General features: G+C 34.9%; 1 protein-coding gene across 17 annotated transcripts in view; it reads right to left on the minus strand.

The window, feature by feature from the left end:
- Positions 1-26,974, minus strand: part of IKZF2 (IKAROS family zinc finger 2) — a 156,510-nt gene that overhangs the window by 81,416 nt on the left and 48,120 nt on the right. Inside the window, exon 1 of one of the 17 annotated variants that reach the window (XM_028830373.2) lies at positions 21,382-21,531. The gene's annotated coding sequence lies outside the window, so the exon portion shown is untranslated. 17 annotated transcript variants of the gene reach the window in all.

Below are 26,974 nucleotides of genomic sequence, written 5' to 3' on the forward strand. Positions count from 1 at the left end.
TTTATTCTAAAACACTGAAACAAAACTACTATATAATCTCATTTTCTACAATAATAAACACAAAATTCCTAAATATGTAATATAAACAAGAGAAGAATAAGACAGAGAACAATTCAAACACAAATAATGTATAGTAGGCATAGAATCCTAACACAAAAATTAAACATGGTGGTTTGCAATACAGTTATACTGATATAACATCTATCGATCTATCTTCAGCATTTGTACTTTATTTAAATTAAATGAAATATGTATGTGAAGTGCTTTTTAACTCTAAAATTAAATTCATATATTAACTGCTGGTTATTATAATATTTTTGGAATTAAATGTTTAATATATAAACAGGAATAAACAAGATACTGTCACTTACCTATACTTAATACCATGGAATAATTATTTATCTTCAACTATTTAGGATAAATTATTTGGAAGCTTGAGAGATGTCCCACTTCCAAATTCTACATCCAAATTCTACAATTCACTATTAAGAAATAAAAGTATATGAACTTAGTGAATCAGAAGACATGCAACTAACATATAAATCATTTCAAGGAAAATTTTGGTTTCCTCGGAATAAAAGATTGTTACGCATGGGTACAAATTTACCTAAAGGACTGTAGAGTATCTTTATGCAAGCTGCTTAATAATTATATAAATATCCATCTTATATACATGAGATTCACTGAATCTGGTATAGAGAACGCTTATTTTAAGGACTTTGTAGTGACTTAATTCTCCATTTACAGAATTCCAACACCGAATGAATATGATAATGTGAACAAATAAGTGTATTAATGTGTCACTTGTTTATATCAGTGGTTCTTAAAATGTATCCATGAAAAGCATAAGTGTTATATATACTAAATTGTATTATTCCATAGCTCAAGTAAAATAATACTGGTCTTTTTTCCATCACAGAAATATGAATTTCTTGAACTTTCTGTATTTAAATTTTCTCTAATAATTTATATTAAACCACTGCCATGAACTCTTATCTATAGTGAATGCTGTCAATCAACAAAATGAATGAAAATAGTAAATAAGTATGAACTACAAAAATGGGAACAATCTAACATCTTTGTCAATTTGTTTTTAAAATTTTTTTAACTGACCTTTGGGCTTCCAGTTCTGATTTTATTCTATATACTCATTTTTTAAAATCATGTTCACACTAGTTTGGAAGATAAAATTCTATCTATATTTCTCTCTGAAATCTATAATCTATAAAACAAGTGGGTTAGATTAGAAGATTTCATATTCCTTTCCATCTTAAGAGCTTTACAATCCTACTAAGGATCCCACTGATAAACCTACATATTCCTGTATCCTCAGCTCCTCAAATGGAAACAGATTGTGTGTCCTTCAAAAAAAAAACAATTCATGAATACAAAGATTTATGTTTTGCTATACTATTTTAGAAGGGTAGAGAAAATTGGCTGAACTTGCTAAGAAAACTTAAAACTGTAGACAGTAATATTTCATCTTCTGTTGAAAATGTTAAAAATTATACTTTCTATTTTTAATAAACGTTTTTTCTTCCCTTTACTTAATATTAAATTAGATCTCAACTCACAGGAACAACTACTATATTCTTTCCAGAAACAAAATCTGTATCCTACAGAGATTACGAGAAACTCTTTTCTTTATGAGTTATATTATAATGTAACTCATACTTAAATAGTTCTATTTAGTTCAGAGTGTTTTCAAATCTTCCATCTCAATAGATCTTCACACTAGAATATGAAGTAGGTGCCATTATTATCCCCAGCAAACCTACAAGAAAACTGAATCCCAGAAAACTCAACTGATTTGAGCAAAATCACACAGCTAGTAAGTAAGTTGAAGAGTTGGGCTTACGTTTTGTTTTTTGCTTTGCCTTCTAAATACTGTGTTTCTTCATCCCTTTGAAAAGTGAGTGCAGAGGGGTAATTTTACATTTTAGTGAAATAGAGTGAGTAGCTACCTAATTTTGACAGTTCTCATTTATCCGTCTCTTTAGCATGGACGGACCAGATGAACAGCCCACCATATAGAACGAAATTCTGCTGTCATTTCCTGCCAAACCAAAGTCATTCTTCTCTCCCATGTTAACCAACTGTGTTCACAACCAAACTGCTCTCTGAGTTTTCTGTTTCCAGACTTATGAGAAACAATAGCTGCATGGTGAGTACTAACTTCTGATATGTCAGGTTGACATGACAGTAGTACTAGCCCATCATTGTGAAGTTAAATCTATTGAAAAATAAACCTTGAATACAGCATTTGCTGTTGCTGCTATATGTTGCTGTTGTAGAATTTTCTTTTTGTTGTTGCTGAGGGAGAAGGGGGAGAAGATCTATAAAGAATAGTCTTGGTTGGGTGTCGTGGCTCATGCCTATAGTCCCAACAGTTTGGGAGGCTGAGGTGGGTAGATCACTTGAGCCCAGTGGTTCAAGACCACACTGGGCAACATAGTGGGATCCCATCTATACAAAAAATTTAAAACGTAGCCAGGTATGGTGGTGTATGTCTGTAGTCCCAACTACTCGGGGGACTGGGATAGGAGTATTGCTTCAGCCCAGGAGTTCAAGGCTGGAGTGAGCCATGATTGTGCCACTGTACTCAAGCCTAGGTAACACAGTGAGAGGGAAGGGAAGAGAGGGGAAGGGAAGGGAAGAGAAGGGAAGGGAAGAGAAGGGAAGGGAAGGGAAGGGAAAAGAAAGAAGGAAGGGAAAGAAAGAGAGAGAGACAGACAGACAGACAGACAGAAAGAAAGAAAGAAAGAAAGAAAGAAAGAAAGAAAGAAAGAAAGAAAGAAAGGAGGAGAAGGAGGAGGAAGGAAGGAAGGAAGGAAGGAAGGAAGGAAGGAAGGAAGGAAGGAAGGAAGGAAGGAAGGAAGGAGGAAGGAGAAAGGAGAGAGAGGCAGAGAGAGAGAGAGACAGAGAGAGAGAGAACAGAAAAGAAAAGAAAAAAAGAAAATATTTCCATCTATAAACCATCACCATAAATTTCTCGTATACTACCAAGAGAGAAAGCTTGTATTGTCCCACCACAGTGGGGCAGGATACATTTGCCAGCCCAAGTAAAAATATGATTAAAAGAGGCAAAGCTTGTTATCTCCTGATTTTTACTTTCTCTAATTTTTCCTAGCGGCAACTTCCATTTTTCCCAAAGTGCTACCCACCTTAAGGCATCTAATTAGTGCCCATTGTTTTTCCACCCTCCAATTTGATGCCCAGCTTCAAATTGGACAACACTTTGTATTGAAAACACTGTAAATGAACAACACTTTGTATTTGGTTTTGTATCACCTGCCACAACTAAAATTTACTTTTCACTTCTCCTATCACCTGGAACCCTGCCAAAAGCTTTTTAAGAAACCAATCACCTAATCTGATAAACTGCTAAGCAATATTTAGCAAGAAATTTAACTAACACTTAAAAACACATGTACCCAATTCCAGTTCCCACAACTTACAACTACAAAGTTCAAAGGAACAAAAGAAATAAAAAATACTCTCTTAAGAGAAAAAGAGATAAGCTTGAGCTTCTATTTACCCTGAAGTGTATATTTTAAAAATCTATATAGAGATAGATAGATATGGATATCCTGTCATATTCTGTTATAATGTGATAATATAGAAAGGGAGATTCTTTTGCCCACCCATAATTTACAAATACTCTATCAGTGAACTTCTAAAGTTGGAAATTACTTTAAAATAATTTGGGAGGGAAAGTATTTTGGGATATGGCTAAAAAATATTGACTAGAATTGATAACTATTAAAGCTCATTGATGGAGGCACAAAGATTTATTAAACATCTACTTCTCTATATATTCAATTTTCAACATCAAAGGAAAGAAAAAAGAGGAGAACAAATCAATCAATGAATGAGGGAGCAAAAGTTACATAACTGCAACTATTATAATTCAGAAAACTTTGAAAATGGTTGAAATAGAAAATAAGTGAAAAAACCCTCTAATAATGTATGACAGTAAGAGACATGGGTAAAATGCAAGTGATTAAGACTAGTTCAAAATAAATGAGAACTAAATGTTCAGAAAAGACTTTTAAACATTTTCTTACATCTAGTAAATTTTGATGTATCTAATGAATATTTTTAAAGGAACAACATTAATTTTTAAATCATTGACAAATTTAAGATAAAGGACATGGGCTAGTCATGGCAAGAAATGGTTTAATGATACCACACATATCACTGACTCAAAATCCTAACTAATTCTAATAGGCTTGACAATTGTAACACATATGGAAGGGAAAAAAAAGACTATTTACTAAGCTACTTTTCTAATCCATTTAATAAGGGATGAAATGTTTGGCACCATCTTGACCTATTGTTAAATTAGTCCTAATCATTAAATACCCCTTTCAAAAAGAAAAAAAAAATTGGTGTTAGGTTGAGTTTTTTTAGTATAAATCTATTACAATTAATAAAAAAGCAATTAGAGTTTCTATTTATATGTCCAACATATATTAAGTTAGGTCGGTGAAGGCCTAGAGTCTAGAAAGGTGAGTAACGCAGAACCCTTGCCCATGAGGCTCAAGTGGAGACACACCAGGCCTGGGAAAAGTACAGGAGGTAGTTCAGAAAGACTTACAGCATATAGAGCTGGCCAGTGGTTATTCCAGCAATCAACAAACTGGAACATGGCCCAAAGGTACACTGAAATCAGGATATTAGCCAGAACGGAAGAAAAAAAAAAAAAAAAAGAACAGGTATGTGAGTATGTCACTAGTAGATTCAATTAAATCCAGTATCTATAACATCCTCAAAGTAGGTGCAGGACAGGTGATTGGCAATGACCCAAAACAAAGTCACAGAAGTAATTCACTCTTTTAAACATTTATTGAACTACAAAGAGCTCAAAGTCCAACATAGACAGAAAGTCAACGAATAATGAGAATATGGCATGATGAGTGCACTAATAGATGTGTGGACTCAGGTGTAAAGAGAAGATATCAAAGAAGTTTGGATAGGTTGGGGAAGGTTTCTCAAAGAAGATGACTGAATTACACCTTGAAACATGAAGAGGACTTCACCAGTCACGCTTGGTGGGAAGATATCCCAGAAGAGGGAGTAACAAGTGCAAATGCAATGGAGAATGAAAAATGGAGTTATCATCAGGTGCCAGTCATGGGGAAAGTGGGTTTCCAGGGCAAGAAACTCAAGACTCTGAGAGCAAACCATAAACTCATGCCCTGAGGAACTGAGGCACCAAGGTCAGACCAGAACTGACATTAAATGCGACTGTGTACTAAACCAGTGAGCTACCACACCACTCCTAATATCCTCTGGGGGTAGGGTCCAGAACCTGAGTCCATTAACGATATTCAGCTATAAAGGTCAGAGGTCTGGCTGCAAAGTTAGGCAGGTCTTTAAATATATTTTAATAAGAACTAAACTAGTTATATTTTAATAAGAACTTTACAGACCTAAAGAAAGGTCTCTGAAGAGCAAGTGGGATTCATGATCAAGTTAAAGGCAAGTGAGGCTGACTACAGGTTACCCAACAGTGATGAAAAATCTAGGATTTTGATAACATGTCAAACAGAAATTTTTCTAGTTTTGTTCTATACAGTGTTACGTGCTATATGTTAAAACAGTTTTTCACGAAATCAAGCAGCAATAAATGTATACTGAAGGCTTACAATAGAAAAATTATTGTGCTAAGTTTGGGGAATAAAAATAATGATAAAGAATGATCCTCACTCTCAAGGTGTTTACAGCCAAATCAAGGAAATAAAACAGCTATCTAGAAATATGAGCAAATATACAAGGTACAGCAAATGTTAATAGGTCTCTTCTTTTATATGCCAATGTACTTTTTACTAGCTTATCCTGTGATGTTATATTCATGCAAGAAATGGTAAGATTTATAATGATAAAAACATAGGTAAAAGGAAGAAAAGGCCCATTTACACAAAAGAATCTGGGCTAATGTTGGCAATGAAGCAAACCCTCTGACTAAGTCAACTTTAAAACTCTAAGTTTGTTGGATTTGGAACTTAACACATATATAGTCAATATCCCATATCATTCAAATTATTCAAGACACTCAGTATACAGAATATGAAGAAATATTTAGATCATCTGAACTTGCCTATTATGAAGCAAGGGTTAAAAATAATCTTCTTCAAAGTTTGATGAGTGTGTAAGAAACACCTGCTGTCAACTCCATACAGATGGCAAAAGGACTCATAAATTTCACTGACAATTCTTTTAAATGGGGTTTCAGCTAATTAACTCATTACATCCATAAACACTGGGGACATTTCACTACTTTTGACAGTTCAAGTTTTCCTTCTAAAATATGTTTGCAAAATATAATTTCAGAGGAGAAATTTTGTTTTGCTTTGCAGGGTTTTTAACAATTCATTTAGAGGTCCAGAAAAGCATTTTATATTTCTTCTACTTCATATGTCTGCTTATTTGATGGTAATTTTATACCTCTGAGACAATAAAATGACTTTTTAAACCTTCAGTTAAAATGAGCCATATAGTTGAAAAGTCTATTAAAAACTATAGCCAGAAAGTAAGACGCACTAAAATTAAACACTAAGTAATGAAAACACTCTGTTTTTACAATGTTTGAAGTTCAAATAGCTTCTATAAGTTCTAGCGCAGGCATCCCCAAACCCCAGGCGAGGGACCAGTAGGAACCAGTAGGAAACTGGCCACACAGCAGGAGGTGAGCTCCATCTGTTTTTCCAGCAAGCACTTCCCATCTCTCATACTACTGCCTGAGCTCTGCCTCCTATCAGATCAGCTGCAGCATTAGGGCATTCGATTCTCATAGGACGGCGAACCTTTTTTTTTTTTAATTTTATTTTTTGAGACAGAGTTTCACTCTTGTTGCCCAGGCTGGAGTACAATGGCGCAATCTCGGCTCACCACTACTCACCACAACCTCTGCCTCCCGGGTTCAAGCAATTCTCCTGCCTCAGCCTCCCAAGTAGCTGGGATTACAGACATGCGCCACCACACCAGGCTAACTTTTTTTTTTTTTTTTTTTTTTGTATTTTTAGTAGAGACAGCATTTCTCCATGTTGGTCAGGCTGGTCTCGAACTCCCAACCTCAGGTGATCCGCCCACCTCAGCCTCCCAAAGTACTAGGATTACAAGTGTGGGCTACTGCGCCCGGCCTAGGATGGCGAACCTTATTGTGAACTGCACATGCCAGGGATCTAGGTTGCGTGCTCCTTATGAGAATCTAAAGCCTGATGATCTGTTACTGTCTCCCATCACCCCCAGACTATCTGGGACTATCTAGTTGCAGGAAAACAAGCTCAGGACTCTACTGATTCTACATTATGATGAGTTATAGAATTACTTCATATATATAACAATGTAATAATAATAGAAATAAAGTGCACAATATATGTAATGTGCTTGAATCATCCCAAAACCATCCCCCACCAATCCCCAGGCTGTGGAAAAACTGTCTTTCACGAAACCAGTACCTGGTGCCAAAAAGGTTAGGGATAGAATACAGATTATTTAGAGTAAGTCAGGCCTCAGTTTAAATATCCAAACTGACACTTGTTACCTACGAATTATTCAAGTACACCTGTCTAATCTACAGTAAAGTGAGCATATGATGTGGAATTCAACCACCTTGATTTTGCATCCCAAACCTGTCACTTACCAGGTGTATACCACAGAGCATATTAGTCAGCCTCAGTTTCCCTAGAATGCTTCCCTGGCTTAGAAAATTGAGATAATAACTTTCTAGGGATGCTTTAAGGAGTAAATTATATAGAGTATATGAAAGTACCTCACACAGTACCTAAGGTACTGTGTGCATATAGGGATAAGTACATATAGGGATACTCAATAAATAATAGTTCTGTTCCTCACTCCAAAAGATTTTCCTAAACTACAGTTTACTCACAGCAATATTAATTTCATTCTTATGGCCAGTGTTAGAAGAGTGCTTAGTAATCATTTTTATTATGGCTTGCGGGTAAGGAAATGAACATATATGAAATCTTAACAGAAGTAACAAAGTCTACATAAAGATTTTTGGAAAAAATCATTAAATGATAAAATATATCTATGTCACTCTAAAAAAGAAATTGAAAAAAAAAAAAAAAAGGTTCCTTCAACTCTCCCTTTCTTATTTTCTGTTACTACTAAGTCCCAGTATCAGGTGATGAGCATTATCTTCAGGCCTTTTACACACAAAAAAATATTATCAGGCCTTCTCTAATCTGAAAGAATACAATAACATTAAATCCTGTTGAAGTTGTATTTTATAAACTTTACAGCCCTTCCCTGTTTCCCCATCACATACATACAAGTCTCTTTGCTTATGTAGTATCCCTTTGCATTGGATGTCCTCATTTGTCCTCATTTTCTAGCTTTCATGATTCCAGGTCCAGCTTCAATGTGATTTCCTAAAAGAATATCCCTTTCTGACCAATTTTGGTGAAATTAATGGCTCCTAACAGAATAGTGAACCTACACTGCAAATATAATTTAACTGCTGCTTCTATTACACTGTACACTACGATCTAAGAACAATCTTACTCATCTCTGCATTCCAGGCACTTAACACAGTGGCTGGCACACAATAATGTTCAAAAAATGTTTACAGAATCAAGCTGAATTCTTTCCCAAGTCATCTTTCTCTTTTAAAACACTTAGAAACACTTGGAAACAGATGACGTTAAAAGCAATTTTTAGTAAGCATTTTTAAAATCGAAAGGTGAGCTCCTTCTTTTATTAAAATGCACTAAAGAGTAACTATATATTTTTCAAATTATGTATGTTTTTAAACAAAAAGCCTTTTGGACATATGTTCTTATTATGAGACAAATTTGCCAGCAAGGCAAGTGACAGTATTGATATCTTAGGGCTTCTATATTAACATACCAACACTAAATATATTAACATATTTCAATGTGATTCATTTAAACGTGGCTTTGTTTAAAAATCTAGTTAGGACTTTATTCACTGTGATCTTATTCCAGAAACTATTTTTAAAGTTTTATTTATAAATGCAGTAAAATTAGAGTTTATTCATCAACTCATGAGAGTCAGCAGTGCTGGTTTCACCATGGTGTAATAAAAGAATGAGAGAGCGGATATCTACTCAGCAAAGGTGTTGCAGCATTAATGATAGGGAAACTGACCTGAGAAAAACACCTGAAACCCATAACATAATCTGTAGAATGAAGGAGGCAGCATGATGTTGGGTCAGCCTGCCAGACAATACATGCACTCTATTTAAGAACTATTGTATCCTGCTGTATAACCTCTTCATGTTTTGCTATACATACAGAAGAGCAGTTCTCTTTTCTCAATTATCCTTAAGGAGGTTGCAGCCTTGTTAATGATAGGTGTCAAGATCTCCAAAAGAGATGGACTTTACTCACTGGAAAATGTTGAGACTTTCCGGGATCACTCTGGCCAAGTTCTTAAACTTGAGAAGGTGGTGATTAAAAGTTAGCAAGTGGTTCTGTAGTGGTGAGACATGGGGTAAAGAATAATTCCTAACCCAAACTGAGGGCAACACCAAATGCCAACTTCACCAAATTAAAGAACACAAAACTGCGTAGGATAGGAATCATTATTCCACTCAAAACAGAAATCATTTGGACTTAGAAAAAAAACTTTTGAATTTTCACCTAAACACTGTACTAGTGAACCTTATGTTCGGCAATATTCAACAATACTTCTTAGCATTTAAATATAACTCCATGTGAGCATGTAGAATCCAGGGAAAGAATCTTTGGAATGCTGTAACTGTTTTGAATAGTTCATATCCTGCAAATACCTACATCCAAAAAGAAAAAAGGGTTGGAAGAAAACTGCAAATGTTACTAATTTACCAGTACTAAACACCCCCAAAATATAGTTTTAACAATGCAAAATAATATATGATATGATGTATGATTTACAAAAAACAAACTAAAATAAGCTCTAAATTTCTGTGGACAAGATGAATGTGTGTGGCTGAAGGGAAGCAAAAGAGATCCTGATCCCATGGTATTAAGGTAGCTCAGGTGAGTATGGTTATTTTTCACACATAAACACTAGCCAGGAAGCTCACCTTTACTGCATATCCCTAAAGATGTCCAGAGATTGCTAGGCTTCCTCAGCAGTGACTACAGGGACTAGGAACTCTTTCAGAGAGACCCTCTACTCTCCAGCCTCCAAACAGTCACGCACCAGTCAAGCAGCCCCTGGCTGTGCTCAAGCAAAGAATTTTAGGAATGGGGAAAGGAATGGCATATTCCCTAGAGAGGTTAGTGTGGAATGGGAGTGGAGGGGGGAGGAAAAGAGGGCACCCTTCACATCCCTGTCAATCAACTATTATTAACTATTATGCTGATGGAATGGAATCTAACTTTATACTAGCTAAGACTGGCTTTCCTCCAGGTTCAACACTATTGCCAAAAAACAGACTGTGGTTTTATTAAGTGATCTGGCCTTTGCTCCATAAAGATCTCTCTGTTACTCTCTGTTAATGCAATAGGGAGATTATCAATATAATATTCTCTAATATATATTTACTCTGTTCTGAATAAAACCTTCCACAGTACCAGTACACTTAAAGTGGTAATCTTAGGTTTTGAAACAAAAGGTAGGGGAAGTCAAATCAGTGGAAAACCTGAGCAAATCAAAGGTCTTGATATGCAATGTATAGTAAAATTGACCCAAGCAGAGCAGAGAAAAAAATGCTAATTTAAATACTGTCTGTTGCTGTATTTGACTCATTATTTCTGTGGGAACTTTGATTTGCATAAAGGCATGGCAAATCTTAAGAGGCAGCAAATACTCATGTCACTAATCACACGTGTAATTCAGAAAGTTCCTCACATGTACGCATAAAATTCAAAATCCTGATTTTAATACTTTGTAGTTCTGAGGATGAAAATGCAACTCGTTTAAAAAGAAAAGGTTGTTTTATTTACATTAGTGTGTGGGTATATACACACTGCACATGTGAAATGACTATCCATTACTAATTATTAATTTATATCCTATCTCATTCCAAAGCTGATATTTAAAATCAGCTTTAAAAATAATGTTCCTAGCCGGGCACAGTGGCTCACACCTGTAATCTCAGCACTTTGAGAGGTAGGGGGATCATTTGAGGTCAGGAGTTTGAGACCAGCCTGGCCAACACGGTGAAACCCCCTCTTCACTAAAAACATAAAAACATAAAAATTAGCCAGGCATGGTGACGGGCGGCTGTAATCAAACTACTTGGGAATCTGAGGCAGGAGAATAGCTTGAACCCAGAAGGCTGAAGTTGCAGTGAGCTGAGATTGCACCACTGCACTCCAGACTGGGCAACAGAGCGAGACGCCGTCTCAAAAATAAATAAATAAATAAATAAATAAAGTTCATTTTACGAAAATTAATAACAATAACTGAAGATATTTATTAGGTGCTAATTACTTGCCAAGAATTACACCGAGTTTCACAAACATTATCTAATGTTACCTTCAAAGAACCCAGTGAAATAAGTAATATATCCCCACCTATAAGTGAGGACACTAAGTCTTAAAAAACTGTTTGGCAGCTTTGGTTCTCTGCTGCATTTTAAGGGAAACCAGAATTGCACTACACTGCAGGAGCATCCTGGCTCTCGAATCCTTTGGCTAAGACATTTTGATTAAGACTCATCTTCATTTGAGATTCTAGGAATGAATCTCAAGCTTCACCTGTTCAAAACAGAGCTCTTCACTTCCCCAAGTCCTCTCCTGCCCCAAATCAGTGACATCACTATTCACCAGGCTACTTAAGCCAAACACTAGCAGTCACTCCTTAGACCTCTTTTTCCCTCACATGCTACTTCCAATCCATCAGCAAGTCCAACAGGCTCCACTTACAAAAGACATTTGGCCACTTCTCACCATCCCCACTGCTCCTGCTCTAGTTTAGTTGGATCCACCACCATCTTTCACACAGATCACTTTCACGCAGACCTTCTCACTTCAGCACAGGCCTCTTCACTTCCGCGCAGGTCTCCTCACAGGCCAGCTTGCTTGCAGTCCTCTCTCTTTGTCCACTCTCCACATAGGACCCAGATAATTTTTGAAATATATGATTACCCCCTACGGATCTCTCCCCTCTTTCAGACCACTATAACCAAACCAAACTGGTAGTCTTCTTGTTCCTCAAGTACACCAAATATGCAAAGTTTTACAATTCCCAATAATGATTCTAACTAGAAAATCTACTGCTTTTGTAATAGAACATTTTTGGCTGACAGATCATGGGCCAAAAATTTAACCTCTACTCTCCAGCCCTAATCTGGTTTGCAACCATGTATGTGCATGGCAACCCTTATTCCATTAGGGGGAGAAGGAGGAGGAAATTGAACTCAGGGTTAGTAAAAGGTAAGTATAGAGAGAAAAGTAGAGCCTAGCATCTGTTCTTCATTGGACTCCTTGCCTGAGATTAAATGCTTATAGTAAAGGAATGACAGCCGAAAAATGATAGAACTAAAATGAAATTCTGGAAAAGAGACTATGACCAGAAACTGATCAAGAGACTCTTCCTGATACTCTGGGCACTAGCAGAGCTTCTTTAAGGCCCAGACAATATAACATCACACACAGCTGGGCAGAGACCTCCTGCCAAAACACCCAGAAGCCACATGTGGCATCCTTGACACAAGCACTGGTTTTCTCCTGATAGGGAGTAACAACAAAGGGTCTTTGCCAATGGACTTCCTGAACTGTGGATGCAAACATTTGGGAACTAGGGGAGAAATGGGGGCAGTGTGTGCTAGTGACAGCTGAGAGAATGGTTTCTGGACATATGTGAGGTGACAGTGGATTCCTAGAGGGTCACAGGAACATGGTGAAGAAGGTAAATTTATATGAATCAGGCCAGTGGGGCCAGTAGTAGAGAGTCAGAACCATCTCAGTCTGCTCACTAAAGTATATGTGTCTTTATGCAGAAGTCAAGGCTGGTAAGGTCTGTAAACATCTTGGTTCTGCCTTTAGGTTAAGTCCAATTTCTTTTGCTTTTCCCCTAATATTTCTAAAGGAAACTAAACAAACATGGTCTTTTCCGTCACTAACTCCAGGTTCATTTACTTTGGCATTCACATTTCTATCTGATGCTTTGGCTATACACAGACAGACAGAAGATAATTATACAATAAGATGGTTTTATATCATACTCTATTTTCACCAAAAAATAAGTCAATTTAAAAACTAGGGTTCTTTAAAAATTGCAGATGTAATGAATTAAGGTAAGATAAAGTTATAGTACAGTAGGGTGAGCCCTTAATCTATTGTGACTAGTGTCCTTACAAAAAGGGAAAGTTTAGACAAAGACATACATACGGGGTGAATGCTGTGAACATGAAGGCAAAGATGAGGGTGATGCAGCTACAAGCCAGGAACACCAAGGAATATCAGCAGTCATCAGTAGCCAGGGAAGAGGCATATAGCAGATTCTCCCTCACAGCCCTCACATGAAACCAATACTGCTTACACCTTAATCTCGGACTTCCAGCCTCCAGAACTGTGAGGCAATTGATTTTTGTTGTTTAAGCCATCCAGTCTGTGGTAGTTTGTTACAGCAAACCCAGGAAGTTAATATAGGCTCAGATGAGATATATTTTGGGGACCAGAAAGGAGATGCAGAAGGGATCGGGACACTACAGCAAGAACATTTTGAAGTGCTTCAGAGGAAAGGAAAGGTGCCAGAGTACCAGAGACAGGCTAATTTTATGATTTTTAAAGGCAAAGGATGAGAATTTTGCAAATATAAGATAAATATGCTTACAATGAACCCATTAAAATTGGAAGGCAAGTGTTTGTATAACAACTTTTTAAAAAGTATGATCCAATATGGGTTCGCTAAAAATAATATTTTTATTGTTGATGGAATTATTAAACTGGTAGTTTAAAAATGTGGACTTTGTTCATTATGAACTTAATTCCAAATTTGAAGAAAGCTCTCAAGTGTTCTTGAGGTCAATATGGAGAAATATGTAGGAAATAATATGAGAGGTACATTTATAACAGGTTGAACAACCACACCCAAAGTGTATTGATTAATGAAAAGATGTTAACATGAAAACAGATCTCAAGTTGTGTGCCACAGGGCTACTTTAACAAGATTGAAAAGAAACTTGCAAGGCATGTTTATCAAACCTGTGCATGACACACAGCTGACAAGGATACCTGATCCCCTCAATGGCTGAGTTTCGATTCCAGAAATCATCTGTCTAAAGAAAGAAGGAATTAGAGATGTTAACCAAGAGAAAAACAACAGGGAAAGGTAGATATGAGATCAAGACTGGACTTATGGAAGATGTGGGACCAAAGCAGCTTATGCAAAAAAGATGTGAGATCTTATAAAAGAAAGAATATTCTATTTCTCTGTGTAACTGTCACTCTAGTGCTAATATATTTTACTTAATTATTGCTGGTCCTCTCCATGGCCACTAGCTTCCCCATTTCTTCCCTTACATTTTCCAATCCACTCTGTGAAAGACAGTATAAGCTATGTGTGTGCATGTGTGTGTGTGTGTGTGTGTGTGTGTTTGTGTACACATACTATTTTTATTTATTATTTATTTTTTTATTTTTAGTTTATTATATTTTTATTTATTTACCTATTTTATTTATTATACTAGTATATGTATATATACACATACTAATTTTGAGACAGGGTGTCACTCTGTTGCCCAGACTGCAGTGTAGTAGCACAATCAAGGCTCACTGCAGCCTTGATTTCCTGGGCTTAAGTGATCTTCCCACCCCAGTCTCCTGAGTAGCTGCGACCACAGGTGCACACCACCACACCTAGCTAATTTAAAATAATTATTTTGTAGAGATGGGATCTCCCTATGTTGCCCAGACTGGTTTTGCACTTCAGGACTAAAGCAATTCTCCTGCCTTGGCCTTCCCAAAATACTGAGATTACAGTGTGAGCCACTGTTCCTGGCCTCTAAGCTCTCTTTTATAAACTGTAACCATAATAACCTCCTCTACCATTTCAATGTACAATTATGGTCATATTTAAACTTTTACTTCAAATACAGCTGGCTAGAGTTCTCACTTTCCCCAGAACTTCAGTCTACATACCATGCCATGCAGAGAGTTGGTAAGCCATAATTAATCTGCTACTCACAAGGCTAATGGTCTTTTATCACCTAGCAATGTTAGTCCCCCCTGTGATGGTACCATCCCGCCGCCCTGTTCAAGCTACAGTGATGATCCTATTTCCTTTAGTGCCCAGCTCAGTCAAGGGTGCTCTACTTCTGTGTTTGCAACTACCATTACCAGCTTTTCTTCCCTAAGGTACTAACTACACTAATGACAGCACATACATAATTTTCTATCATCAGCCCCATCAGTTCAAAAGGGCTTCTCTTGAATCTTGGTTGCCAGGTGGGGTCCCCTTTTTGTCCTCAATGTAACTTCATTTCAGGAATCTCACTGCCCTTTCCAGAGACTGGGATTGAGTCAGTGCCACACAGCTCTATGTCAACAGAGACTAGATATTAGTTCTTTCTCTCCCAGAAGGCACTGGGCATCTTGTGTAAACTGATCTCCTCCCCAGGAACCAGCTTTACAGAGCAGAATACAAGTGCATTCTCAGGGAGTGGCAGATTTTTATTAATGAAGTCAGAAAGTTTTCTGCTCTATGACAATGATTGTGTACCTGCTCTGTATTTGCTTAACTAAGAAAGTTATTCAAGTAATACAGAAGATGAGCATTTCTAGATTTAAATATCTGCTCTTCTTCCCACCCAACACCTAAAAAAATCATAGATCAAATTCTACCAAGTCAGTGTTCAACACTATTTCAATAGTTGTTTGTTGCTTTTAGGATAAAAATCCAAACTTCTTCCCCAAAGCCTCAAAAAACAAAAATGTATATAACATGGCTCCTTCTCACCTCTCCAGCTCCATCATGAGCCACTCCATCTCCCTCTATAGTAGGCTCACAGGCCGTCTTTCAGTTCTTTGGTGAACATATTATAAAAGCCAACTTTCTCCTGCTGTAGGGCCTTTGCACATATACACTGGTCTCGCATACTCTACTGCTACCTGAGTAGCCCCCTCCTTACCTCCTCTATAGTTTACATTTCACTTACTCTAAATCGTCAATATAAACTAAGGACCTGATGTTCTTTTTAATTATAATGTCCTATTATTTTTATTTTGCAGCATCTAATATAAATTATTACACACTTATATATGTGCTTACATTTTTAATGCCTTCTTTCACACTGTAAGCTCTATAAGGACAGAGCCTTGTCTGTTTTGTTCACTGCTGTAGAGCAAGCTTAGTGCCTGACCCAAAACAAGCCTCAAGAAATATTTTATCAGATAACTGAAGGAATAACTAGAAATACCCAATAACAGAACCACTAGCTTTATTGTCTTGGAAGAAATCTTCATTGTAAATCACATGTTTTGCACAAAGGTTTCTAAGTTGGGAAGAAAGATGAACTACATGGCCTTGAACTTTCCAGTTCTGGAACTAATACATTGTAAGACATAAGCTGCCATGTGGATTCTAAGAAGAGAAGGTCATTCTTATTTGGGAAGTTAGTAAAAGTTTCAAGGAGGAATTACTTGAAATATAATCGAGATATAACTTACAGGAAATGTTTGATTTGAAACTGTACAAGATAGAGAACTTCAGAGACGTGACCATGCGAAAAGGGAAACATAAAAAGGTAAATGAGAACATCTTGTGTGAGAAGGTAAACCTGAGTTCATCTGAGAAAGATATGGATTAACAAGTTAAGCAAACATGGTAAAGTGAGTTGATTAAAAAGTTTGAACTGGGTTCAAATTTCCATCTCTTGGGGGAGTGATAAAATTCGGGAGATTCATCTGGCTATGCTGAATATGTCAGATGGATAAGTAGATAGGGATAAAGAGTAACTAAGGGGCTACCAATCTACCATAACAGCTATGAAGCCTGGAGTAAAGATAGGGTGATATCTACATATTTAACAATTCTATAAATTGGCACACAGCAGAGAGGCTGCAGTTCCCACAAGCAACAGCAGGAGAGAGCTGGCAAGAGAATACCATAGCTTCAGGGGCCCATGTAAGTACTATTTGCTGGTGTGCCAGCACTGACACCAGGGTACCATCTTTCCTGGAAGAATCTGAGACCCCCCTAGCCTGGTAGAGAACATCCATAGGCACACTGAGGCTGAGATGCATGGGCTGGGACACAGGCTGGTTAGCCAGTTGACAGCATATTAAGCAGGGTACCCACAAAGCTCTTGGGATGGAGTATAGGTGCTCAATGGACTTGAGGAAAAGTCTCTTTCTCAAACCTATACAAAAGTATTTTAATATTTTAGCAACCAGTATAATTATATATGTAAGTGCTGGGTGAATATCAGCCGGGTAAAGAAAGGCTAGATAAGATGTGGACCAGCAAGAGGAGAGAGGACAGAATCAAATCAAAAGAAATCTTAAAGGAAAAAGAACAAGATACCAGATGACAGACTATGAGAAACAAAGAATATTAAGTAATCTGATTCCAAGATTTCAAGTCTAAAGAACCATATAGGGGACAGTGTTATATTAATAACAGACATTAGGTATTTTGGAAACAGAATAAATTTGAGTGAAGTGGTATATGAGAATTATGAGTTTTTAAATTATTGAGTTGAAAATGTTATTTGTAATTGTTCATAAACATCCATAAAGACAACTAAAAGTACAAACCTTAAGTTCAGATCTGAACTCAAAGTTACAGACTTTGGGGAAAACTATGCAAATATCAGTGTAAATGTGATAATAATAGATAAACTCTTTAAGTAAGTGAACATTAAAATGAATGCTGAATAAATGTGCATATAGATAGCTTTCTTTTAGGATAAAGTAAATTAAAATTGACCAAAACATATCATTAAATTAAAAATTAGAATGTTGTAAAATATACTAAATAAAACATTTTTAAATATCCAAGATTCATCTTAAAACGTCATCCCCAAACTGGAGTGCATATTAGACTCTTCGGGTAACTTTTAACATCATACTGGTGCTTGACCAATTAGATGGGAATCACTGAATTAAAATAGTCTGTACAGTGAACATATGTAAAGTCAAATCTCTTAGAAAAAAATTTGAATAATCTTCAATGAAGAGGTTTAAAAAATAAAGATTTATCTAGACACTGAAAAGAGTTTAAACATAGAAGAATCAAAAATTTAAAACCATGCATATGTTATTTAACCACAGGTATACCATAAACATTTTAAAGATTAAAATATGTTTTTGTAAAAATCAGTATGTCTTTCAAATTTTTTAAATCTAGTTTTACTAAAGTCTCTTATGGTAGAAATGTGTGTTAATGAAAAGTTGAACAAATTAACATTTCCATTTATGCTAAGAAGCACACTTCACTATTTCACTAGATCTAAAGAAAAATAAGTTATTAAGTATTTCTACAGAAGCAAACCTAGGGGAAAATTCCTAATTTGGTGTTTCCAGCTCATCTAAGGATATTGTTTCTATCTCCTAAAGAGGTAATTATAGATACTTGAAATAAAATTTAAATAGTATGGCTTGGAGAAAAAAATTCCCATTTGTAGTATCTTTAACAGTAATTGATAGTCATAAGGAACCCATATCTGGGTTACGGTAACCACTAAATATTATACAGCTTATGAGAAGGTAAGCCAGAAGATATGTCCAAAAGAGCCTAGAAGAGGTACTAGAGAAGACGGTATAGCTGAAGTCTCAATAAAATAGCACCCATTCACTAAGGATATGTTACCTGACCAAGAGAGCATCATACTCTAAACTTGATGCGAATTTCACATGAAAGAAACTTGATAGCCAGAGAATCAATACAAAATACTGACTCTAAAAATGTCTTAGAATGTCTAAGAATAGCAAATCAAGCATGGCCCGACCAAAATAAAGCTGCTAACTATATGTAAAAACTTTGTTTCCTATTCTTTTTCTGATTATGAAAGTAACAATGCCTCAGTATATAAAAACAGGTATTTACAGAGATATTTAAACCAGTACCGAAACCTACCCCTAGTTTTAACATTTTAGCATGTTTCTTTTCCAAAAAAGTTGAGATTTTATCTATCGATAAACAAATAATGTATGGACATATATATAATACACTATAAACTATTTATCTCTCTATAATAACATACCATGAAGCATTTCCATGTCATGAAGAAATTCTTCATCAGCATAATTTTTAAGACTATATATACTTCAACTTATGGAATAACCATGATTTACCTAAGCACTGTACCGAAAGTAATTTCCAATAATACCACTCCAGTGTCCACTTTTGTGGATAAACCTGTCTGTATTTCTAATAGGTTTCTTAAAATTGAAGTCTTAAAGAAGGCATTATCAGGTGAAAAGAGAAGGCAAGCTATATAAAACTGCCATCCAAAATGAGGTGTCAATTTAAACTTGCATGAGCACTGTGTAAAAACAACATTACCAATGTAATCAATAAAACCAATACAATGTTATTGATGTTAAACAATCTTAGTAGTTTTCATCATTTATAATACGGTGAGTAAAATGTGGTATTTTATTATTTTAAACTGCATTTCATTAATTGAAAGTTGGGATGAACATTTCTTCTATTTTCTTATTTTTAAAGCATTTTAAAGATGAATTTGTTGTGTTAATTATTAATTACTGAGATTACAAAAGTTTTTTTGAAAAATGCCAATTTAAAATCAATTATTGAAAGACTAAACTATTATTGTCTATATTTTTAAAGACCAAGAGATAATACATCAAATATGCAGTAAAATCAAGGCTAATGGCATGCAGTTTAATGAGATAATTAATTAGCTTTTTATGCTAATTAGTACAACTGGGAATCATTCTAGTTAACTATGGCGATTTTTTAAAATATGCAGCAGTTGGAAAATTTGGATTTATAATAATATAAATTGATATAAAATATTTCAAAATGTTTTAATAATCATAGCTAAAGAATTAAAAACTTCTATGTCTGTCATAATTGAAAAATAAATAAAAATAAAACTCAACACCATTAAGCAAACAGTTACACTGTATAACTTGTATAACATTTTACCAAATATCTCTCTCTGGGCTACTTTTTCCCCATACTTCTTGATGACATACATTTAAAATCCTAACATTCGTTCCTGATTTCATATTTTAAAGTATTCAGAAACCTTCACATTTAGCCTTTATGTGCAGCAGATGAGTTATTCAAATGACTTTTAAGATCAATCAGACCCTTGAGATTCTATGACTTATAAAATATAATTAAACTTAATTAATAACTCTTTAAGTACTGACTTCGTCATATATAAGCAGAAATTGTGACTCCTACATTAGAGGTGATTGTATCATAGAACCTGATACATAGCACACAGAAGTGTTCAATAAATGCCATTCCCTTTCCCCTAACTTCCAGCTCACCCCCTCTGCTCTCTATCAATATGTACTTGTCGACAAATCAAATTTTTATTTGTAATTAAAAGGTGAAAAAATATAATTACCTATTTACAATATCTATTGTCAAACATCCTTACCTTAAATTAATGGTTGAATGTACTCTGGCAAGGAACAGAAGTATATCAAAGGACCTTCTAATTCTACATTTTTGAAAAAGACCCTATAAATTAGAGGAAACTTTTTATAAAGGTGATTAACAGTTAATATGAATTAATCAACCTCAAAAAAATCAGAGAAGTTAGGTCAGTGATATCATTCTATATCCATGACTCTAGACCTTCACTGTGCATCAGAATTATCTGGGGAAATTAATAAATCATTATAAATGCCTGAGCCCTACCCCTATTTTTATTAAATTGGTATGGGATGGGGTAAAGATATCAGTATATTTTAAACATATCCAGATGGTTCTAATGTGTAGCCAAAGTTGAGAACCACCGTTCTACATATTGAGAAGAAATAAACTACAGAGTAGAGTGACTTGCAAAATGAGACTAGAATCCAACTTTCCAATTTTAGGACTTATAAGAAAATCTCCTCCTGGAATCAAAAGAGGTTTGAATATGTATTATATAATATGAAGATATTTAAACATATTGAGGTACTCATGACATTTAATTGGCATTCAACCTTACACAAAATGATGATAGTCAACAAATGATCACCCTTACTACTGCCATAAATGATCCTTCCATCACACCACCTTAATTTCAAAAGTAACATTTCTTTGCTCCTGAATCTGAAGAAAACAAAAAATATCTCAAAGTCTAACATAATTACTTTGCAATTACCTTTTGCCATACATAAATAGAAAGAAGTCCTCATAACTAATCTTCTCTACATAAAAATGAACAGACAGCAGAAAAAATATATAGGAATAGAATCACTGCCTTAGGTGATGGGCAGAGAGTTTCCAAAGCAAAGCATTCTCTCACTCTGTCCCGGTTAAAACCTGTTTGTCTGGGGATTGGCTCAGCTGCTCCAGTTCCAGCTTCCCGGCCTTCCAAGGTGCTGACGTGACCTCAGTTGTCACTCTGCTGGAGCTGGATCCAACTAACAAAATCCAACACATGCAAGCACTTGTTTCTCCATTATCCAGTGCCTTCAAGGGCAGAAGAGAATCAGGGAGTCAGTCACCTCTTTTAATCTTGCCCTTGATAGTTTTTATCCTCAATCCTTAAACACGTCCAAAGGTAATTAGGCAGATGAATATCAATGATCAGCAATCAAATGGACCAAATGAAGAAAACAAGATATAAATTCAGTTAAATATTAGCTAGTTGATTTACAGAATTTTACAGAAGTGAAGCATCTAGTAAACTGAGTTTACTCATATACTGATGAAGATCTGAAGAGGGAAGCTACATGACAAAAGTCAGCCTCCTCCTCCCACCCTCCTTTCTTTTATAAAGATAACTGAAGAGACTGAAGAAGGAAACAAATATTGTAAATATTACTGTAAGATGCAAATATCATAGACATGCTTCCTGAAAGTTGAATATCTATGTACACATGAAGAGTAGAGAGATGCCATTTAACAATCACATCTCATCTGCTTTTTTTGAAAAGGGATTCTATCTTATAAGCTGTATCAAGTGGAACTTGAACATGTTATCCTTAAATTTTTGTGCTCATCAACAATTTGTGGTAACAGACTCTGAGATCAAGAGCAACGTACGTGATGAAGCCTCATCTTACTCCCTATACCAACTCAGCACTGAAGATTTGCATGCTTGAGCTTTCCTCTTCTAGCTCTAACTAATTCCTGATATACAGCGTGGTACACAGCTTTACCTACAAGCACAAAACAACATTCTTTACCCAGTACATGTTATTACCTCCTCATAGAAAAGAAAAAAACGTGAAGCACAAGATGTGTAATCATATTACGAACAAAAGCATGTTTTAATGTTAGCTTTTTTAGTTAGCTCAGTGACCATCAGCACATTTTTAACCTCTCTGACCCTTAGCTTGGTATCTCTAAAATGAGGGTAATATGGAACCTATCCCGTTGTGCTTTTAGAGGATTAAATAAGATAAAAGACACCCTATTGCACATTGTAAGCACTTAATAAATGATAGTTATTACTAGGTATATGAGTAAAGGCTCTACTGCTTTAGACTCATTAAAGAATTGGCTTTCATTTTCATTTAAGGTTACTTTATAAAAATTATATGGTTACCTACATAAGTTACTAATATAAGTGGGTTTTAGATATGTTTATATTTTAATGTATAGCATTTAAGCTAACTGACACTAAGCACATGGATAACTCTTCTAATGTCATCTAAAGTGATATTTCTTAAATGAAATATCCTTCTGTGGGAAGGACCAATTGATTTTTTAAATTTCTAATTCATCACATTCGTATAATAAAGTCAAATTTGACAAAAACAAAATATAAGCCCCCAATTTGTATTACTCTATCAAACTTCTGTGACAGTTTTAAGCATTTACTCAACTTCTATATTTAATTTCAAGGCAGACTGGTAACAAATGCTTTCCAGCCTACAGACTGCATATGAAGTAGGACTGTTATAAAGAATACTTGATTTTAAGAATGATGGATATGGACTGTTTTATAATAAAACAAACTAAAATTTAAAACCAAAAATCCTTATTAATGGTGTTTCACTTACATGAATCTCAATTCAAAGTAGGTATGAATTTTTAAAAATAGTAAAATTGCCAAAATACCATAGGGGCCCCTTGGTGAAAGCCACGTATTTAACATACTGTCTTAAAAGGCTATTTAATACAACCACTGAATTCTAACTTAATGTTGATTTAATACAAAGCATTACTGTGCAATAGTCACTAAATAAACTATGAAAAACAACCAATTAAAGTAACCTTACAGGTTTACACTTAAATTTTTTAATGAAATTCCTCACACTAATCTAACTACAATATACTTAGGAACACTTGTCAACTTTAACAGTACTTGTTGCTACTCTAGGTAGTATTTCTTTTTAAAGGCCAGGCACTTGTATAAAGAAAAGTCCCAGTATTATAAATCCAACAAAGTCAATAATACATTAAAATGTTTAGTTTGCTGTTTTTCTTACAGAACAGATAATACTTTCTAGGTATTTACTTTTCTAGTGCTTTAAGATTTCAACACAACGTTTTTTCAGTTTTGGCATAATGAAAATTAATAATACAGATCCTACCTGCACAGTTGAACCCTATTTGGGCTGCCATGGTAGAGAGAGAGAGAGAGAGAGAGAGAGAGACAGAGAGAGAGCAAAAGAGAGGAAGAGAGGAAGAGAGAGAGAGAGAGACATCCCTTTATTGATTAAACAAAATCCCCTATTTTCCCTACACCTAGGAGAAAAAATATTATCATGAAACAAAGTGAGATGGACAAACAACATTCTTATGTCTATAATGTTAAAATTTGGTTTACTAGTAAATTACTTCATATCTTTCAAGCCTGCTTTAAAAAAAATCTCAGAAACCATAAAAATGTTTTCATTAGTTATTTAAAACACTAGACTAGGTAGTGACTAAGATTTGAGAAGAAGATAAGAGGCAGTCTCTAAACCAGCATTACTCATTATTTCTCCAACCGGGAAAATTTTTTTCTTCTTTCAGAGGTCAAATTAAAACGACCTTTACCTATGGTTATCTAGAAAAGGAATGAGAATTAAAATAGAATAGATAGGTTCACTGTAGTCTACCTAAAGACAACACTAGGAAAGAATTATAATATATAAATTTCCTTCACATTGAGGTTTTTCTGGCAACTGACACTACCTACTATTAAGATAATTCTGAGATAACAAAAAAAAAAAATTAGTTCAAATGAAGAAAATTCTCACCTAGGCTCAAAATTAAATTTATATTTAATTTTTAAAAGCAATTATTAAAAATGTTTATGTCCACAAAGGAAAGCATGACCCTAACGTCTTATAACGATCAGCTATCAAATGAATAATCCAGCACCTTTAAGAGTATTTTTAATCAGTCTCTGTATTCCATCATACATGAAATATAGTACAGCTTGTTCCATGTTTGGTCCAAGATGCTAATGATAGTAGCTGTGGCAATCAAATCAGTAGCACAAATGATAGTACGTTCACACCTAGAGTGCAAAGAAACATTCTTTCTTACCACTTTATTCTCACTTTAGCTCTGTCTAAAGGACAGGAGATAATGTCATTCCTCCCATAACAAATAAACCTGCCATTTCAGATAACTGATCCATGACAGGTTACTAGTATTCAAAACTGGCACTTAGAACATTGTCACCATGCAAGAAAACAGGAAGCAATTTGCAGGCATAGACCTGAATCTGCTACATGGATCTTTTTTACTTTTTTTGGTAAGACCAGGAAAGAAGCAAATACAATACACATTTTTAAAGAAGTGGTGATTTTCATTTTTTCAGTCATACTGTATTTAAATTAGAAATTGTGAGTGGCATCTTTCAGACGGGACAGATGTGTAGTCCCAGAAATATTGACTACTTTCTGTACCCAGGAAAGTCAAGGCGTGGTGCTGTTGGCAGTTGTCAGGGTATCTGTTTGCCCAACTTTTATTCAGCTGGAGCAAAGGTAATAAGCTCTTGAAGCAGAAAAAGAAAGTGGAAAAAGACAAAATTTGCAAATTGATAATTTTCAAAACTGAATTAAAATGCATAGTACCGTACAGGACTTGTTCATTAAATGTAATATAAACAAGAATAAACCAGAGCAATTCACAATTCACCAAGACAAGCTGGGAGGTTGTTTTTGCACCTCTTCTTGGTTTGCTCCCAATGTACAAGCAATAGGAAATTTGTAAAGGAAATAAGATGTCAATCTCATAAAATCTCAATAACTCTTCATTAGAAATTAAACAAAAATAATGAATAAAAATCCACAGCATATAGCAAAATAAATTTTAATAAGACTAAATATAACATTTAAAGGAAGGGGGGGGTCTCAATTTTCCTGAATTTACAGAATAATATGTTGATTTAACTAATAATCAATTGTTCTATTCTTCTTGTCATATTTCCAGCTGTACTATAAATTTTTTTAAAAAAGAAGTGCTTCCTCAGTAATATTCTGCTGCTGTACAACAGTAAGCAAAACAGCATGCATGAAGGCATCAAGATGAAAGCATATGTGACAAATGGGTAGCCTTTGGTTGTAAAAAAGTTCCTTTTTACTCTCGAATATTGTGAGATAAGCAGTAATGGAAAAATAAGAGAGGTAAGATGGCATGGACCCAAGGAAATAATTGGAGGGTCAAGTCCATATAGTGGTCAGGATAATGGCAATATAAACAATAATAAGTAACCACGCTCCTCACATTTTCTAAATACTATAGAGGGGGCTTAAATATACAACTAATCTAACAATCTTAAAAAATATAATTATTGTTACTTTGTACAGGTAAGTCAACTGAGGCTCAGAGATATTAATTATTCACACAAGGTCATTCAGTCAGTAGCTAGTTATTCCTTTGGGTAAACAATGATAGACTGTGATAAATGATGATAGAGAGACCAAAAGACATGTATACACATATATCACAACTAATGGTAATGCTTAAATTTGAAGGATTGCAGACTGTCTTCAAAGCTTGGACAGACAGCTTAATAATCACAAAAGGATAATAAAAAGTATTATATGAATACTTATCAAAGATAACCTTCTGATTTATCAAATCAGCAGAGACTGAATGAAAAGAAAGGCTTAAGAAAACTTTAGTGGGCACTTACTGAATGCATAGTGAATGAGAGAATGAATGAATGAGTATAAGATGGCAAGTGATAAATAGGTCTTTTTTCTTTAAGGAAAGGATAGGACATCTCCTTAACCTTCCTTATTTCTATGTTCACTCTCTGAAAGGAAATGTCTTCTTACAAAAAAACTATGACATCTCTGATCTTCAATAAATGTTTGTTTTGTAAACTTTGAACAGGGGAAATAGCAATATAGCAAAATATTTGAAGCTAGTTTAAATTACAAATAAGCTTTTTTAAAATCTATACAGATGTGTTAAAGATGTTCGTTTTTATAGCTTAGAACAACTGTTACAGAAATAAACAAAGCTCAAATAATCTCACCATAAAATTCCTTAGTTACAAATTTAGTGATATCAGATTTGTAAGAAAATGTTAAAAGGACTTTGAATTTGCTAAAACGAGTAGTATATTTTGAAATGTATTGAATAAAAGTGATGATACTTATATTACATACATGATACATTAAAAAGATTTTTAGTGTTCAAAATTACATATATCCTGGATAAAACTGTGTTTTGTTTTCATTATTTTAATGCTCACATGCCACACCTCAGATTCAATTTGCAATATAGATAAAATGTAAGGGGGAAAAAGACCTCCATGTCTAGAGGTATTACAAACTTGCAAAAAACATTAATAGTACAGTTGAAACAGAATGTGTTAACCTGTCTTCTGAGGCTACCACACAAGTGTTTTAAAAGTTTTGTTTTGCTGTGGTTTTAAAGCTTAGTGTGTAATCTCTCTACCACTGCTTCTAACGGACAAAAAAAAACAAAGAGTTACAACTCAAATTCAGTAGTAAAC

Source organism: Macaca mulatta, chromosome 12, assembly GCF_049350105.2.
Source record: "Macaca mulatta isolate MMU2019108-1 chromosome 12, T2T-MMU8v2.0, whole genome shotgun sequence".
NCBI lineage: Eukaryota > Metazoa > Chordata > Mammalia > Primates > Cercopithecidae > Macaca > Macaca mulatta.